This window comes from Hibiscus syriacus, unplaced genomic scaffold (assembly GCF_006381635.1).
Source record: "Hibiscus syriacus cultivar Baekdansim isolate YM2019G1 unplaced genomic scaffold, ASM638163v2 tig00112912_pilon, whole genome shotgun sequence".
NCBI lineage: Eukaryota > Viridiplantae > Streptophyta > Magnoliopsida > Malvales > Malvaceae > Hibiscus > Hibiscus syriacus.
The window spans coordinates 553,783-571,913 of record NW_024063418.1 but is presented as its reverse complement, the minus strand read 5'-3'; the positions used below and the strand labels follow the sequence as shown (position 1 = coordinate 571,913).

The 18,131-nt window shown below is 36.1% G+C and overlaps 1 pseudogene; it reads right to left on the bottom strand.

Annotated features, from left to right (window-relative positions):
• Positions 1–604: 604 nt before the first annotated feature.
• LOC120184487 lies at positions 605–8,658 on the bottom strand (annotated as a pseudogene).
• Between the last annotated feature and the right edge of the window lie 9,473 nt (positions 8,659–18,131).

The following is an 18,131-nucleotide window of genomic DNA, read 5'->3' as shown; positions in this document are numbered from 1 at the left end:
ACAAGGGTGATGCGCCATTTAACACAGTCCATAGACATCTATAAGGAGATCTTAGAGATCTATGTTACCTAATTGTCAAAAGAAAATCAAATAGATTCTAAGTAATGAATTCCAATTGTGATGCTAAGCAAAATAGCAGATAATTTGAAGTTTTCCTAAACCAATGAATTAAATTGGAGACCAACATTTTTTAATCATGAATTGAGATATATTAGAAATGAAGGGATTATGAAATAAGATAAACTCATCTACCAATGTGAACCAGGAACAGGGGAACATATCCCAAACCTTTAAACCAGGTCCAACAACATGCCATAAGAGTCGGGGGCAATCGGCAATCTTTTGTTGTTTTATTAACGATGTCGAGGGAAGCTCTACGAAATCAACTGCGAATCAATCCCTCTTGCTCTGCTGAATGATGAAGATATACGTGCCTGTGTATAAAAGATAAATAAATAATAATAATAAGAGCCTAGAGCTCCGAAAATTGTTTTCGTTGATTTTAAGACACCTGAAACAAAATTAACAGAAACATCTAAGTAATGTGGTGCCGAGAAACCAGTGAAAATCTGTTGACGGATTGATGATTAGAAAATAATACTTACTACTGATGTTTCCCATCATGGAACTGTGCGTTCTTCGAAGACTTGAAAGTTTCCAAAAATTCTTTAGCCTTCTGCCTTGACTTGTCCCAATTGTGTCCAGTAGCAAGTATTTCGATAATGCGCGGCAAGGAATGTCTAGCTGCATTGGTTTCAAGGAAACCAAGGCGAGATCTCCTGGCAATGAAATCAACAGAAGTTTCGCAGTACTCATTTCGAGCACAATATGCAACCTCACCTCCAGATAAGGTACCCATGAGCAAGCCTCTTACCCAATTTTCATTCTAGAATTTCAAAGGTAGATTTGAAATTGTTACCAACCAAAAAGGAATAAGAATTGCATGTTCATAGACATAATTTGCTATATTCAAAGATGTATCATTTAAGTAATCCAAAGTTAATCAGGCTAAAAAAAATCGACTCTTGAACTAAAACTGTCATAGAATTGGTTCTATTAAAGCAAATCAGGCTATTGCTCCTTTGATTGATTACAAAACTTAAAAAAATGAAGAATTTGAGCTATATATATATACATATATAGCTCAAATTCTTCATTTTTTTTAACTTTTTGTCTTCGACAACTATGACTCGACACATATGAAGATATGACCTTTACAAAATCCTCCAAATTTATAAAACACTAGAGAAAAAAATTTGATTATACCCATGTCGGAACATACAATACTCGAAATTCTTACCAAAATCTCAAATAACATATTCTTATATAACTACAAGAACAAGAAGTGTATAAAATTGTTATGCACAGAAACTGAAGAATTGAAGAAGAGTATACGAGTGCTCCAGAATTGCTTGTTCTCCATAAGTAATGGCATAGAAATGCCTAAGACTATAATTCGTAGCTTATTTCCAGTAATTTTCTCCCTCTAAGAAGAATAAATTACATTGTATCCGAAAGAACATCCTTGAAAGCTTGTCAATTCACTATTCCTTAATACTGGTTGAGGTGTTGGTAGATAAATACTAACTAAATCCCTAAATTTCAACACTCGAAGTGCAATGTGCTGTACAGATGCAGAATTACCTCGTCCCTACAGCTATTAAGACCCATAATTAACAGTTATGATTAGGAGAGCATAGCAAAACAACCTGAACTATGGTAGCTACTCGTTCTGCTAGGGTGCCATATGCATGAGACAAATGCTTTGCAGAAGCAGTGTCCATCACCCCAGGAACAATTTTACCACCATGTGACTTTTTCATGCGTACATTTCTGAGCAAGAACAGTAAAAAGCGAGGGTTCCCATCCATCTCCACCAATCAGATGCAGGTTGCTTGTTATACATTCTTTCTTGGACTCAGTTTACCAGACTTGATAGCCATTAACTGCTCTTCTGCCATGCTGAAACTGACGGAAAGAATAGAGAGAGAGAAGCGGAGATCAACAGAACAAGATACCATGCTCGAAAATCAAGGAATTCAGACTGTCTATCACTATTTATGTAATTTGAAACACAACTAATACTTGCAACTATGCATCAGAAACAACCCTCGAATAGGTTGCTAATACAAGAGAAGATTTAGCAAAACCAAAGTAAATATTACCTTCGGTAAGTAGTCCACTTCCCACCGGTGATTGTAACCAAACCATTATAATCCTCAGAAACAACATAATCTCTAGAAATGCTTTCAGTGCTCATTGCATTAGGATCAACAGCCATGGACGGATACCACTCCAGGCAGAAAGAACATCTGTTCGGCGTACCTAATGTTTTCCACCATAATTTAACTAAAAAGTTAAACTGACCTATTATCCCCAAAAAGGTGATTGAATGAAAAATAATAGAAAAACATTTCATCAAAAAAATAATGTAGAAAAAACAAAGTTGAAGTACTAAAATATTGATAAATCCGTGTTATACCTTGACATTAAGGTAATCGCATATCGCATCAAGTATAAATTGAATTTCGTCCTCATGTGGTTCTGGAAGTGGGTTGATGGACGTATTAGAATCTGTAGTACCAGCTATAGTTCTCCCCAACCATGGAAGCATGAAGACAACACGTCCATCCTTTGTTTTAGGTACAATCAAGCCCATTCCTTCTGGAGAATAATAATCTGGGAGAACAATATGCACACCACTGCTAGGCATATCATAGGCAGTGCATCTTTGTTAGCCATTTTCCTTAAAGAGTCACAAAATGGTCCGGCCGCATTGGCAACAACTTTTGAATAGGTGTCGAACTCCTGGCCTCTTTATATGATAATGAGCAAAAGGATCAAAAAGATTACCAGGTAGACTACCTATCCCCACCTATACTTATGCAGCAATAAGCTTAACTTTGAAGGAAGAAAAATTAGAAGCAGATGTTTAGTTCTTATGTTAATCCTTTTCTTCATCCAGGTAGCAGAATTTTTAAAAAATAATTCAACCAATGCTTCAACCTTGCAGGACATGAAATAAGCCATATAAATGAATATAGAAATGTTTAACTAGGATTGCAACTTATTTAAAATGTAAAGATTGAATAGTGAATTGTCTAAACTGGAAGAAAAAACTAATTATTTCCAATCTCAGAGCACCTTCATCTAAAGAATGTTTGACATCTTTTATCAATTTAATCATATCAAAACTCTATGACAAAATGCAGTTCGTTACACTATATAATTTGAATAGAAATACTTGAGGTTTGATAAGAGAAACTTCCGTTTAGAGACAATTTAAGCCAAAATCGCACCCCAGCAGTATATTGGCTGTTGATTCTAAGAAATAAGGAATTTTATAACATATATCTCAATCTATCTTATTGTATGAATAAGGAAATAACCTAATGAAACTTCTTGCATGCCAACTGAAGTTGAACACAACTTCAGTTTGTCTGGGTCACCGTCTTTGTCAACATGTCTACCGGATTTTGAGCTCCACTGATATTTTCAAGTTTCAAAATCATCTTCCAGAAGAGACCGGATAAAATGATATCGCAATTGTATGTGCTTTGTCCTGAATGAAAAGACGGATTCTTTGCTAGATAGATAGCACTTGACTGTCGCAATACAAGACATTTTCTTGTTTCTTGCCTAACTCTTTCAAGAAACTTTGGAGCCAAACCATCTCCTTGCTAGCTTCCGTAACACGACATATTTCGCTTCAGTTGTGGAGAGAGCAACTATTTCTGTAGTTGAGAAACCTAACTCACTGCAGTTCCTCCTAGAGTATAGACATACCCGTAGTGCTCCTTCTGATGTCAATATTTCCGGCTAAGTCAGCATCTACATAGCATGTCAAATATCGTATCTCCACCTTTGAAACAAAGTTCTTTGTTTGTGGTACCTCGCAGATATCTGAGGATCCATTTGACTGCTTCCCAGTGTACCTTGCCCGAATTATTCATGTACCTACTAACAGCTCCCACTGCATGAGCAATATATGGTTGGTACATACCATGCATACATCAGACTTCCAATTGCTGAGGCATACAACACCTTTACCATGTGCATATTCTTCCTCCGTCTTTGGTGACTGTTCTTTGGAGAGTCTAAAATGAACACCTAAAGGTGTACTTATGGTTTAGCATCTTGCATGTTCAACCTGGAGAGTACTTTGTTAATGTACTCAGCCTGTGATAACATCAAAGTCCCCGACTTTATGTCTCTCTTGATCCTCATCCCAAGAATCTTCTTTGCAGCAACCATATCCTTCATGCAAACTGCTTCGAACAATTTTTTCTTCAAGTGTATAATCTCTTGCATGTTTGAACCCTGCAACAAGCATGTCATCAACGTACAACAATAAAATAATGAAGCTATTGTCGAACCTCTTGATGTAACAACAATGATCTGCTTGGCATCTGGTAAAACCACCACTGCTACCCATGAAGCTATCGAACTTCTTGTACCACTGTCTGGAGCTTGTTTTAAACCATACAAGCTCTTCTTCAACCTGCATACCAGTTTTTCTTGCCTGCCTCTATGAAGCCTTCTGGCTGCCTCATATAGATTTCTTCTTCCAAATCACCATGAAGGAAAGCTGTCTTTACATATAACTGCTCAAGATGTAATTTTTCTGCACCTACAATTTTCAACACCAGTCTGATTGTAGACAGTTTTACAACTGGAGAAAATTTCATTGTAGTTAATACCTTCCTTTTGCTGAAAACCTTTGACAACCAATCTTGCTTTGTAGCGTTTTCTCCCATCGTACTCTTCTTGATCTGTAAATCCACTTGTTTGTGGAGCGCTTTCTTGTCTGGTGGTAATTCAGTTTCCCACGTCTGATTTGACATAAGCGAGTCCATCTCATCTTTCATGGAAGACTCCACTTGACTGAATCCTCCACCTGCATTGCTTCATCATAGCACTCTGGTTCACCATTGTCAGTCAGCAACAAGTATTGCAAAGAAGGAGAATAACATTGGGTTGGTTTAGGAATTCTGGAGGAGCGTCTTAGTTCTGGTGTGCCTGGTTCTTCTTGAACTGCTTCAGACTGATCTGAACATCATTTCCAGAAATCTCCTCGAACTCAGCAAATTCCTTTGTTTTAGCTTTGGTATTGGAGCTGCTTGATTCTACAGTTAACTTGTCTTTGTACATCACATTCTCATTGAAAATGACATCTCTGCTTCTGATGATCTTTCGATTTTCATAGTCTCAAAACCGGTAGCCGAACTCATCACCCACCATACCAACAAAGACACATTTGTTGGACTTGGCATCAAGTTTACTTCTTTCAAGAGTTTATGTGCACATAAGAAATACAACCAAACACTCTTAGTGTGAAAGGTTTATTTCTTTCTTGCTCCAAACTTCCTCTGGTATTTTGTCATCCAGAGGAACTGAGGGCCCACGGTTGATTAGGTAAGCTGCAATATTGATAGCTTCAGCCCATAGAAATTTGGGAATCTGGCATGTATCCTCATGCTTGCACGTTTTGTTCATGCGCTCTGCTAGGCCATTCTGTTATGGTGTCATGGGAACTGTTGTCTCCATCTTGATCCCATTGTTTGCGTAAAATTCTCTGAATCTACGATTTTTCTACTCTCCTCATTTAGACCTCAACCGCTTGACTTTCAGACCAGTCATTTTCCACCACCCTCTTAAGTGTGAAAGGTTTATTTCTTTCTTGCTCCAAAACTTCCTCTGGTACTTTGTCATCCAGAGGAACTGAGGGCCCACGGTTGATAGGTAAGCTGTAATTGATAGCTTCAGCCCATAGAAATTTGGGAATCTGGCATGTATCCTCATGCTTCTGGCACGTTTGTGTCATCATGCGCTCTGCTAGCCATTCTGTTATGGTGTCATGGGAACTGTTGTCTCCATCTTGATCCCATTGTTTGCGTAAAATTCTCTGAATCTACGATTTCTACTCTCCCATTATTAGACCTCAACCGCTTGACTTTCAGACCAGTCTCATTTTCCACCACGACCTTCCATTTTCTGAAGGTATCAAAGACTTCTGATTTTTTCTTCAGAAAATAAACCCACCCTTCCTTGTAGATTATCGATGAAGGTGACATAATATAATGAGCCTGCAAGAGATGGAACTGGAGATGTCCCATACATCAGTATGAACTAACTCTAAACTTTTCAGTCTTGGGTGTCTTACCAATCTTTGCAAAGCTGACTTTCTTTTGTTTGCCAAAGATGCAATCCTCGCATAGTCCGACATCTACATTCTTTAGATCCGGCAACTTCCCCTTTGACAAAAGTGTCTTCATCCCTTTCTCGCTCATATGGCCAAGCCTTTGGTGCCATAGGTTTGATTTTCCATCAACATCTCTACTTCAATGATATCTAAATTTGAGGTTATAAGAGAGTACCAATTTTCTTACCACGAGCAATGACGAGTGCTCCTTTGGTAATCTTCCATTCACAGCCTGAAAAGGTTGTACTATATCCTTCTCCATCAAGCTGTCCTACAGAAATCAAATTCCTTTGAGGCCAGAAATATGTCTCACCCTGTCAGCTTCCAGGTGGCCTGGTTTCCAACTTTAATCGGATGTCTCCTTTTCTGACGATCTTCAAGGTTTCATCATCGGCTAGATGAACCTTCCCAAATCACCACGACATAGTTCCCATGATTTCTCGGCATGGGGTGGAGTGAAAGATGCCCCTGAATCCAAGATCCATTTCAATCAGTATTGACACTTAGAATCATGGCATCACCTGTCTGTCTGTCATGTTGGTAGATTCCTGTGCACCGGTATCTTTCTTCAGTGCTCGACCACTCTTTTAAGTGACCCTTCTTACCACAATTATAACAGGTAAAATCTTTTCTTTTTTCTTGATTTACCCCTTCTGGATTTCGATCTGTCACGATTTGAATTTCTTTCTGAAGTTCTCCCTCTGGACTCCGTGTGCAAGGCTGAGGAGGTTGATGCTTCACCCGATTCTCTCTCCGTCGAATTTCTTCGCTCAGTACAGATCCCGAACATCGTCGAATTTAATTTACTATTTCCCGACGAGCTGATAACTGTTGTAACAGTAGCATTCCAACTGTCTGGTAGAGATGATAAGAGAATTAAAGCTCAAACTTCATCATCAAATTCAATTTCCACTGAACTCAACTGGTGATTGTGTTGTTTTTTTAGTGTTGTGCCATCGATGCCCCTTCCGTCATCCATAATGAATAATCGTCTCATCAAGTGTACTTTGTTTGAGGCTGATGGCTCTCATAATACTGGGAGAGTCGCCATAAGACCCGTCGTGGTCTTTTCCTTTGCTAGTTGAAAGCAACATTGCATGAACGTCAGTCGGATAACTCCGAGGGCTTGTCTGTCGAGAAGAGCCCAATCTTCATTCTTCATGCCCTCTGGTTGCTTTCCTGAGAGAGGTGATAGATTTTTTCTGGTACAAAAAATCTTCGATGGCATCTTCCAAAAGCCAAAGTCCGCACCATCGAACTTTTCAATTTTCATTTTCTTCGTCTACAGTCATCGCTCCCCACTCAAATCTGGTTTCGTTTGGATCATTTTTCTGACAATTCTTACGAACCATCGTGTATTAGAACACCTCCGTCGACAAACTCGTATCGCAAAAAAATTTACTATTCATGAAATTCACTATCATGTGAATAGTAATAAATAGTAACCTCGCAAAAAAATTGACAAAATTCACAACCAAAAGCTCTGATGCCAGTTGTAAGGAAATAAACCGAGTACAAGTAATTTCCCTATAACCAGATTAGTGAGAATGCGAAATAAAAGCGAAAAAATAATACCCAAAATTGACAACGGAGTTAAGCCAATTTTGCTTACGTCTCCGACTGTTGCAGTCTTTTACTAAGAGAGAATATTTACAGGTGTTTTACAAAACTCTCACTACTCACAAGAAAGCTCTCTAGTGGGAGAAAGAAATGATTTTTGGGATGGTTTTGAAGCTAAATGAGCTAGGGTATTTATAGTTGAAACTTAGGGACTAATCTTTGAAAATACCCTACAGTGCAATGACTAAAGTGAATTTACCCATTCCTATTTTCAAAAAACATCTACCAAACTTTGAAAAACATTTTTCAAAGAAACATTTACCAAAGTTTGAAAAACATTTAGCAAAAAAGAAAATGGTTCACATTTATGAAAAAAAAGCTTGAAACAACCGTTCATTTGCGCGGCGCGTACATGAAATTTATGCTTACGTCCATGAATTAGCTTCGTTGACCGCGAAGAAGTTCAGGAGGAAAATGTCTCGCTAGACGAGCGTATACGGAGGCCTCTAGTGGCGGCGTCCAGGGCAACACCGCATCCGGTGGAACCGCCGCCGCCGACGACTAGGATGTCGAGTGGGTTACTGGATTTAGCACCAATAAGAGCCGATTCCTGGACAGAGCGGGACGGAACGACGGCACTCGGATCACTAATTGTCCACCTTAGGGACTCTACGGTGGGGTGGCCACTGGCACGGTCATTGGAAGATACAACAGAAGTTAAAAGGATTGCGCCACCACAGGCGGTGACTGCTACTGTAGTGGTGCGGGTGGCAAGGCGTCGGAGGCGAGTACCAGTTGCGGACATTGCGGAGGATAGAGAAGTGAGAGAGACGTTGGGAATCGAGATGAGGAAGAAGATGTAGGAGTATTTATTTGGGATTTGCAAGTGCCACTCCTCTTGATCTATTTTTCTTTTCTACAAATACATTGTCTGCATTTATATTAGATTTAATATATAATTTTGTGAAATTTATTAAAAAAGGTCAAAATTAGATTACTTGTCCTATTTATTCCCTTCCATTTTTACAATTTCCTTTTTCCTTTTTTTTGAGATTCTTCCATTTTAAATATATATATATATAATAATATGGGATAAATATAAAGTATTATATGTTTAAAGGTTTTAATTATTTGACATTGAACGCTCATACTCTACACGAATTAAGTGACTTCGATAGTAAGAAATTGTTATTATTCTTTGAGATCTTAGGTTCGAGTATAATGAATGTCAGGGTGTGAGTATTCAATGTTAAATGGTTAAAAGTTATATTTAAACAAATTACCTTATTTATCTCAGATTAATAAAAATATGCTCATACTCTTGGCATACATGGTGTTCAAACCCAAGATCTCAAAAAATATGGGTAAATATATAAATAGTCTCTAAACTTTTAGGTCACTTGTTTTGATCACCCAACTTTTGAAACTTGTAATACAATCACTAAACTATTAGTTTATTTTCAGTAAGATTTCTGATGTTACCTTCCGTAATTTTATCTAATGGAATATTAACTCTGTTAAGTCCCCTTCTTCTTCTTCTTTATTCTCATTCCATTAACCTAGGCTACCATAAACCTGCTCACCCATCAACAACACAGCAACCATCCTCGCCACTCGTTCATCCAAAATTATCGACTTTTAGCAGGTCCACTTTGCATGTCCCAAGTCAACTAATTCCCCATAATACTACCAAAATTAATTTCCACAATCTAAATATCTATTTCTTCAGCATAGCTAGGGCCTGCTTTAACTTCTGCTCAGGCCTCAGATCTATCTCATCGATAATCCTCTCTGTATCCTTTAACCAATACTCATCATCATTCGGAGGTCCACCAATAATGCCCTCGAACGGGACTACTCCAACAACTACCAAAGACTTCGAAATCTTTACTACAAACATATTATATGGGCCTCTAGCAGCTCTCCTAAACATACGAAAGACAAATCTATTAATGGAATCCTTCAAATCAATATCCTTGTCCTCAGTGATAGGGTGGTCTCTCGCAGGTGTAACAGATCATCATGAGAGACGGATCTACATGCGGAAAGGAGGATCTCGAGGTGACATCAGATCGCTTATCACAAAAAAATTCTTGAGTCGCTCACCTTTGACCATGATTACGGCATGGCCTACGACCTCTAGCAACACTCATCGAATAAATCTACAAGGCTCTATAGAAAGAATTTGAACCTAAGTTAGACTAGCATCAAGAATCTCGTTTATATTTAAAACTCATTAAATAAGGTGACACTATTTTGAAAATATCTAAAATATCTTGAAAATTCAGATTTAGGACTCATCCACAGTCCGAGTGTTCAAACCAAAGGCCCTGATACAAACAAGTGTAACACCCTAGACTCGACCTATACGTTATGACCAAATATTGGTTACATATCATTCAGAAATTCTTTTCATACTTAAACAACATTAAAATCTATATAATAGTATAATGAATTAGCCATAAGAAAGATTCATACAATAAACACACACACACAATATATATATCAGAAAATCGTATAAAATATACAAAACAAAATATCGGTAACACAAATATACTAGACAATAGAAAAAACACATGTCACCAAAGTATAACTAAAGGTATATAGAGATATACAGTGGCACAAAATAGGAGTAATCGATCCTCCTGATGCCATGTCTGCTAGTCTATGGTCTGCTACTATCTGAAAGGTTAAATTTACAGAATGAGCTAAATAGCCTAGTGTGCTCTTATGGTGTATAAAACATACAGAGAAAATACTTCAGTAAAAAAATAGTTCATCAAACATGCTTTAATAATGAACACTACCCCCAATTGAACACTAGAATGTGTAGGTTCCCTAGAACCATACACCCAAATGTACACCCGGTAAGGGCCTTATACATATAGCATAAAGATCTGCAGTAAGGACTTACCCTGTGCACAAAGAATATGAGCCTGCGGTAAGGTCTTACAAGTCATAGACTAGGCCTGATATACTTCCTCCAATAATACCCCCAATGATTCTAAAACATATGCATTCAAGTGAAAACAATAGTTTAATCCATTAACATTCCATACTCAAAAATCATATACATATACAGTAACCAGAGATCATATAAAAAATATACAATAAACTAGATATTAGATAAACAATATTAAAAAATCAGGTATCATATCATAAAAAATATCCATTATCATTAGAATTCTAAAACAATTCAGATAAATAGTTTAAAACAGTAATGTAACACCATCAAGAAACACATGTACCGGTCTGAGTAATCTAATAAGGAAGCCTACTACTGAGTTTGTTGATCACGATTAGCGGCAACGCTAGATCCTGCAAATAAGAAAATCTATATCAAAATCTTAATATGAATAATAATAACCTCTATGTAAACAATTTATAGAAACCTACGAGTAAATCTCGAAGAACGCATATTGAGATGATCTGACAGAATGGAAATACCGGATCTAATCAACCCTCGATCAGAGAAAACATGAGTACTTTCATAAAAATATACTGAATCAATTTCATAATCAAATCTCAAAAAAAAGAAAAATTCTAAAAATACTAAGAATTTTGGATTAACAAGCTCAATTCAGGGCTTTAGGGTAAGAATTTGTCAAACGAATCACAAAATCAGATTCAGAACGTTAAAAATTAGACTCACAATCAAGTTAGAGTCAACGGTAATGGTTGACCAATTGGATTCGGGTTGGACTGAGTTAGGTCGAATCAGGCAGGGGGTTAGATCGAGCATCTTCTAGAAGCTCTCCAGGCAGTGGACCTTCCCCACGCGTAGCAACGGTACATGGAGTATGTGAGGTCTTCGGGGGTTAGAAAAATTACAAAGAAATTCCTATATGCATTTGAAGGGGTTTTCAGACACTTACCAAGCTCGATTCATAATGGTGAACGGTAGAAAGCTCAATTTTACAATGTTAAAAACTTGATCTTCATTACCCTCTCACACGCCAGCGACAACGGAAACAAGATGGACACCGGTGGACCCGAGATGACGCAATGAACATTATGGTATGGGAGGTGTCAAAAACGGAACAACGGTCTACAACATATTGATTAATGATTTCCTTCTAAATAGGAAAGATTGAAGAGAAAAAGAAGAAGGGTTTAAATTTTTATAGAAATGGAAAGTTTATGATTTTTTGGGCTTTTAAACCCACATTTGAAAAAAAATGGTATAATTACATTTAGGTCCTCTAATTTATTTTTATTAATTTGGATCTAAATTTAATCAAAATTTCACTATGATCTTGAATTTAATTAAATTTCAATTTAGTCCTCATAATAAATTTTAAGAAAATTTAGGCCCTAATTTAGGGTGGACATGCTCGTTTAGCTCTAATAATGGCCTCATAAATAAATCCCATTGTTGGTTTTTCATCACCATCGACAAGCCTCAGCACTTTGACTATGGGTTCGTAAACTTTTATGATATCAACGACTTTTTTCCAAAATATTTTCCTAAAACAATTTTTTGGCTTCATAAGCAAGCCCTGATTGTTGTTGTCCCCATTTTGATTCTTTGAATTCCTATATTTTAATAAGAAAAAACCAATAACATAATTTAACTTTTTGAAAATTGGAACTAATAAAATCATTAAATATTGTTAAATTTGAGTAAATATATTAAATAATTATAAAATAATGACCTTTGAGTTAAACATTTCTCTCAGATCTTGTTTTGTCTTGTTATCTCTTCAAGTTGTATGAAATGAGTAGTGAATCGAGTAAGAGTAGGGCAAAGAATTTGCTTACCGTGAGTATACTTCTTCATCAAATCAATAGTCAAAATGTAATTATATATGAAGCAAGTCACTTTCTTTGCTTCCTCTAATACTTTGCTACCCTAGACGTTTTTCCAATATCCTCAAGGCTTAAATCTAAGCAGTGAGCTGCACATGAGGTCCAATAAAGATGATTTCTTTCAATGTTAATCTTTTCCCAGCAACTTTCATTGCTGCCTCATTGTTAATCACTATTTAGATAATGTATTCTTCCCCAATTTTTTCAACAACTTTATCTAACAAATTGTAGTAAAATTAAACATCTCTAGTACGAATACTCTAGACATCCATAGATTTCAAAATATGGTTCCTTTACTACAATAAACAAAGAAGTTGATGATGTGCATTTGATTTAAAATATTGGTCCAACCATCATACATCAGAGTTGCACCAAATTGTTTTCAATGCGTCTTCAGTGCATTTACCCATTCACGAACTTGTTCATACTCCGATGTCAAACACACATCTGAAATCTCATAAGTGTTGGGAGTTTTACACCTTGTCCAACTTCCATTGATACTTGAATTAAGTTATACAACCAAGACGAGCATGCTAATTGGAAAGGAAGTCAATTAAAATTTTTGAAACCGCTTCACCCATCTTTTAACGCAATGACTTTAAAATAGACTCACTAACCTTTGGTTGTCTTGAGCTTTTTCTCTTAACCAATTTATGAATAGTTCCCCTTAAAGTAAATTCAGATTCACTTGGGATGGATCTTTCTCCATGATATCTTTTAAATGATCAATGAGAAGAAGATCATCCTTCTTCATAAACGTTACCCCAACACCCGTACTTCATCTGAATTTTTCTATTCTATGCCACTCGTTGTGATTGGATACTTTCTCGAGTGGATCGTCTCATAGCAAAAACATCATTTATGAATTCATCATCCTCTTCCCTTAATTGTGATAAGAATTATTCGTTCTCATTTTTTAGTCCAATTTCTTTTCCTTGGCTTCTTTAAGTAATTTTATCATGCTTTCTCTAATGATATATGTAATCAAATAAATATAATTCACAATATTAATAATGTATAATCTTTATTCTTAACATTTAAAAATAATTATAAAGAACATATGTCAAAAAATAATTATAAAACATTACTATCACAAACCAGTGACATTAGGGCATGATGTAACTTACCGGTTTTATGAGCAATGTGCTCTTTAAAACGTGTTATTCCTCCTTTCGTAACTTTGCCACAAAGTTTACATACAACATTTCATTTCGTATTTGGAATTGGATCTCCAAAGTGCCAACCTATACGTCTACTTGGTGTACCATCAAATCCTTCAGTAGTAAACTTTTCAGTACGTGGTGTTGTGCTTTAATTTCAATAAAACTGAAATTCATATTTACATAAAGTTAAACAAAAATCTAATGTATTTTTAAACTTGAATTATTACTTAATTACACTAGTTATCGTGAAAATAAAAAATGTAATGAAATACGAAAAATGAAGGTTGAAATGTTGAATGAAATTGGAATAAATTTAAAGAACAAAAAATGACTAAATTAAATATAATTAAAATAAAAATGTAAAATTTAAATTTCTGAAATGTAGATTACTGAAATTAGGACTAAATTAAATAAAAATTAAAGTATAAATTTTAAATAAGTATTAAATTATAAATTCTAAAAGGTGGAGGGATGTCAAATTAATATATTCTTTAAAATTATATTTTAAAAATTATTTAAAAAATTTAAAAAATTTAAAAAAATTAAACACATTAAAGGGGAACACGAACTTTCAAAATTATATTCTAAAAATTATTTAAAAAAAATAAAAACCTATATCTCCAAATTGAAGTGGAACATAACCCTCTTAAATTAAGAGTTAAGAATTAAAATTAAGAAAGCTCTAGAAGGGCAGAATCACAAAAGCTTTCATTCTCTCAACTCCCCCGAACTTCATTTTTTTAAAAAAAAAACTTTCAAGTTTCATCTTCTACAAATTTAGATCTAAGAATAATTTTTTTATTTTTTTATTTTACCTTCTCAAATGGAAGCCCGTTGTACTGCTCAACTTCTTCACCGGCGGAGAGCTTGACGGAAGCTCGCAAGATTTCCCCAAACAGCTTTGCCTTCTCGATTAATCTTTGGTGATTCTGGAATCTTGCTTCACTCTTGAATCTTTGGTGAGTTTCAACTTTGGATTGGTCTTTCTTTTGTACTCTAGTATTGATTTTGGCAAATTTCTTTGATTTTTTTTTACCTTTTTTTTCATTTAGTTTTGCTAGTTTTTTAATTTTTGCAGAGGAATAAATTCCTTTCAATTTTCAGGGTGAGAAATTCAACTTTCTATTCTTTATTTTGTTTCAAAACAATGGTAGATAATGGTAATAGCGTCCTGTTATCGACTATACATCGTTACCTGTTAAGTTACAAGTGCAACAGACTGTTATTGACGTGAATTTGCTACCCACCGCTAATTTCATCAATCTTGATTTCGGACGGTGACACTATCGCAAAATAGTGGCCGCTATACCATTTTCGTTCCACAATTTTAACCTTTGGAATTGACTCTAATTTCCTAAATTAACTTAGATTGTCTTATTCTTTAACGGGCTCTAATAACCTTACAATTTATTTAGTCTTAAAGTTGAGATTCTAACTCTCACTCAAATTTTATCCCTACTCTTACAGTGGAATCCTTAAACAATTTATTTCCCTCAATTTTAGTAGCTATCATGCTTATCAATTTGGAAATTTTAGTAGCACACAAACCACATATCATTCTTACAATGGCTCTAAAAATCATCGAATTCACCATCTTATTCCTTTACCAACAAACTCGAACCACATTAGAATAAATAAAAAAATCATAATTGTAATAGGAAAAATAGAAAAAAAGAGAAAAATAGGAAAAAGGGATAAAATAAAATAAAAATACTTATCTTTTGGTTGTGATGGTTTTTCGATGATTGGGATCACAATTTTCAAATTTGGATAGTAAAAAAAAAAGTAATAAGAGGAATAATATGTTGTAAAAACAGGGCTTGAATTCAGTTTTATGATGAAAAATGAGTGAATAGAGTAACTTTTATATCCTACCGAAACTATATTAGTTTAGAAAGTTCTCTCCCTCAAAAAAATATTTTTCTATTTTAGTTTTTTGACTTTTTAATTTATTATTAATTATTATAATTGTTACTTTATGTTATTTGTTAGGGTAAATTACACCCATGACACTTTTTTTTGAAAAAAGGTGTTTTGTATGATTTTATTGAGTCAAAATATATAAAAACAAGACAATCGAAATAGCCAGCGTTAAAAATCTCCCTAAATCTAAATAGAGGAAAGAAAGTGCGCTACACCAATGTCATAACATAATAGAATTACCCCCATAAGCATAACCCCACTCATCAAAATTCTGCATTAACAATACACTGAAAAGAAGAAATTGGCCTGCCAATTGACTATGCAACTACAGACAAGCACGCCACACGCAACAGATCTGAAAGCCAGCAACCAAAACTCACCCACTTATCCCAAAACGAGAACAATCTGAAGCAACCAGAACACACCTAGTTAGGGAATGATTGCAAAACCCGAGGCACCAACGAGATCTCCAACTAAACGAGCAAGAAGCAGCAAACATAACAGCAAGGCATTCAAAGTAGAACCACAAGTAGAAAATGGAGACCCCATGTGCAAGGATCCAACAACGGGCAATACAGGCTTCAAGACAATCGAAGAACCAAGAAAACTATAAAAAACACTTCTACACATAAGTTGTTCTTAAATCAACACATCAAAGCACCCTACGTAGTAAGGAAATCCAACAAACTATCACATTGCATGAATTAAACTCCTACCCCAGCTAGGAAACCAGTCTCGCCCAAATGAAGACACCACGAGATACTGAACTACAACCCTTGGCTATCCAAATCAGAACAACTACTCAGAAAGTACCATAGAAAAACGAAGGAGCACTCCAGGCACAAGTAAGATCCAAAACACCGAGGAAGCCACACAGAAGAGGAGAAGCGGCTGACAGTCCCGGGACCACAACCAATTTTTTATCTTTTCCACCCTCCCCAGACACCATACTGCTTCATCAGCAAGCATACACTCCAATAATCGAAACAACGTAAAACGTAACTGCCATAAACACCACCATATTACATCAAACAAATAGGTAAACAACAAATACCAGACACCAAGTGCCCTACGACCACACCGCTCTCAACTAACCGACACAGGATCAAAGCCACATGATCGCCCAACCCCACCAGAAACAACCCGTTAGCAGCAAAACGGATCAGAAACCCCCACAATGGGTTAGGCCCTCGCTAAGATAAGTTCTTCAGGAAACCTGGAGAAATCCAGCAACGAGGGGAATATGTCTGGCCGAAGCCATTGGCACCAAGACCCAACTAACAAGATAGCAAATCAAATAACAAGTCTTCCTGACAGCTTCTTTTATTAAATAGGACGTCATTCCTTCGAATCCAAATAGACCACATAAAACCAAAGAAATCAATAAACCAGAATTTCTTGTATTTGCCAGGAAACAAGAACCCATCCAAGGCTAAAATCATCGCTTTGACATCACCTGGACACAGAATATGGAAATTCCACCTTGAACACCACCTTTGCCATACTCTCCATACCACCTCGCAGTGGCAAAATAGGTGGTTCACTGACTCTCTTTCCTTATAGCACAAAACACAAATGCAAGAACTTGTATTAACGATACCTCGTTTTTCTAGTTTCACCAGAACCGATAATCTCTGGAGGATAGCTCTCCAAATAAGAAGTTCAACTTTTGGAGGTGCCAGGTTTTCCCATACAAGCTTCTACAAGGATCAGTCTCGCTAACATATAAATCGCATTTGAACAGAAACATTTCAAAGAGTAAAAGCCATTCGACGAGCCCAACCCACAAAATTATCCGAGCCATCTCTACTCTGCTCAGCTTTGTTTAGAATGCACAGGAAGGCCTCCCAAACACTAAATTCCCACAACATAGGCGTGACCACATCATGCCCTTCTTTTAAGCGATTTGGCCCCAAATCATTTCCATCCTCAAATGGTGACAAGTCAGATATGTTGAATGAAGCACTTACGCCTCCAAACTCACCGAGCAACTCTAGTTTGTATGCATTATCATTTATCTTTTCCACAACTTGAAATGGATCGTCTCCTCGGGGTAGTAGTTTGGACTTTCTTTGATTTGAAAACCTTTCTTCTCTAAAGTGTAGCCAAACCCAATCTCCCACTTCAAAAGTTATCTTCTTCCTTCATTTGTTTGCTTGTTGCTCATATTGTCTAGTCCTCCTTTCAATATTATCCTTGACTTGGTGGAGTCTTTTAACGAATTCTGCTTTGTCCCTTTCAGCTTTGTTCACTATTTGATCAGAAGGTAAAGGAAGTAAGTCTAAAGGAGTTAAAGTGTTAAAACCATACACTACCTCAAATGGAGAATACTTAGTTGCTGAATGAATTGTTCGGTTGTAAGCAAACTCTACGTGTGGTAGGCATTCTTCCCAAGCTTTAATGTTCTTCTTGATGATGGATCTGAGTAATGTTGATAAAACTCTATTAATCACTATAGTTTGTCCATCCATTTG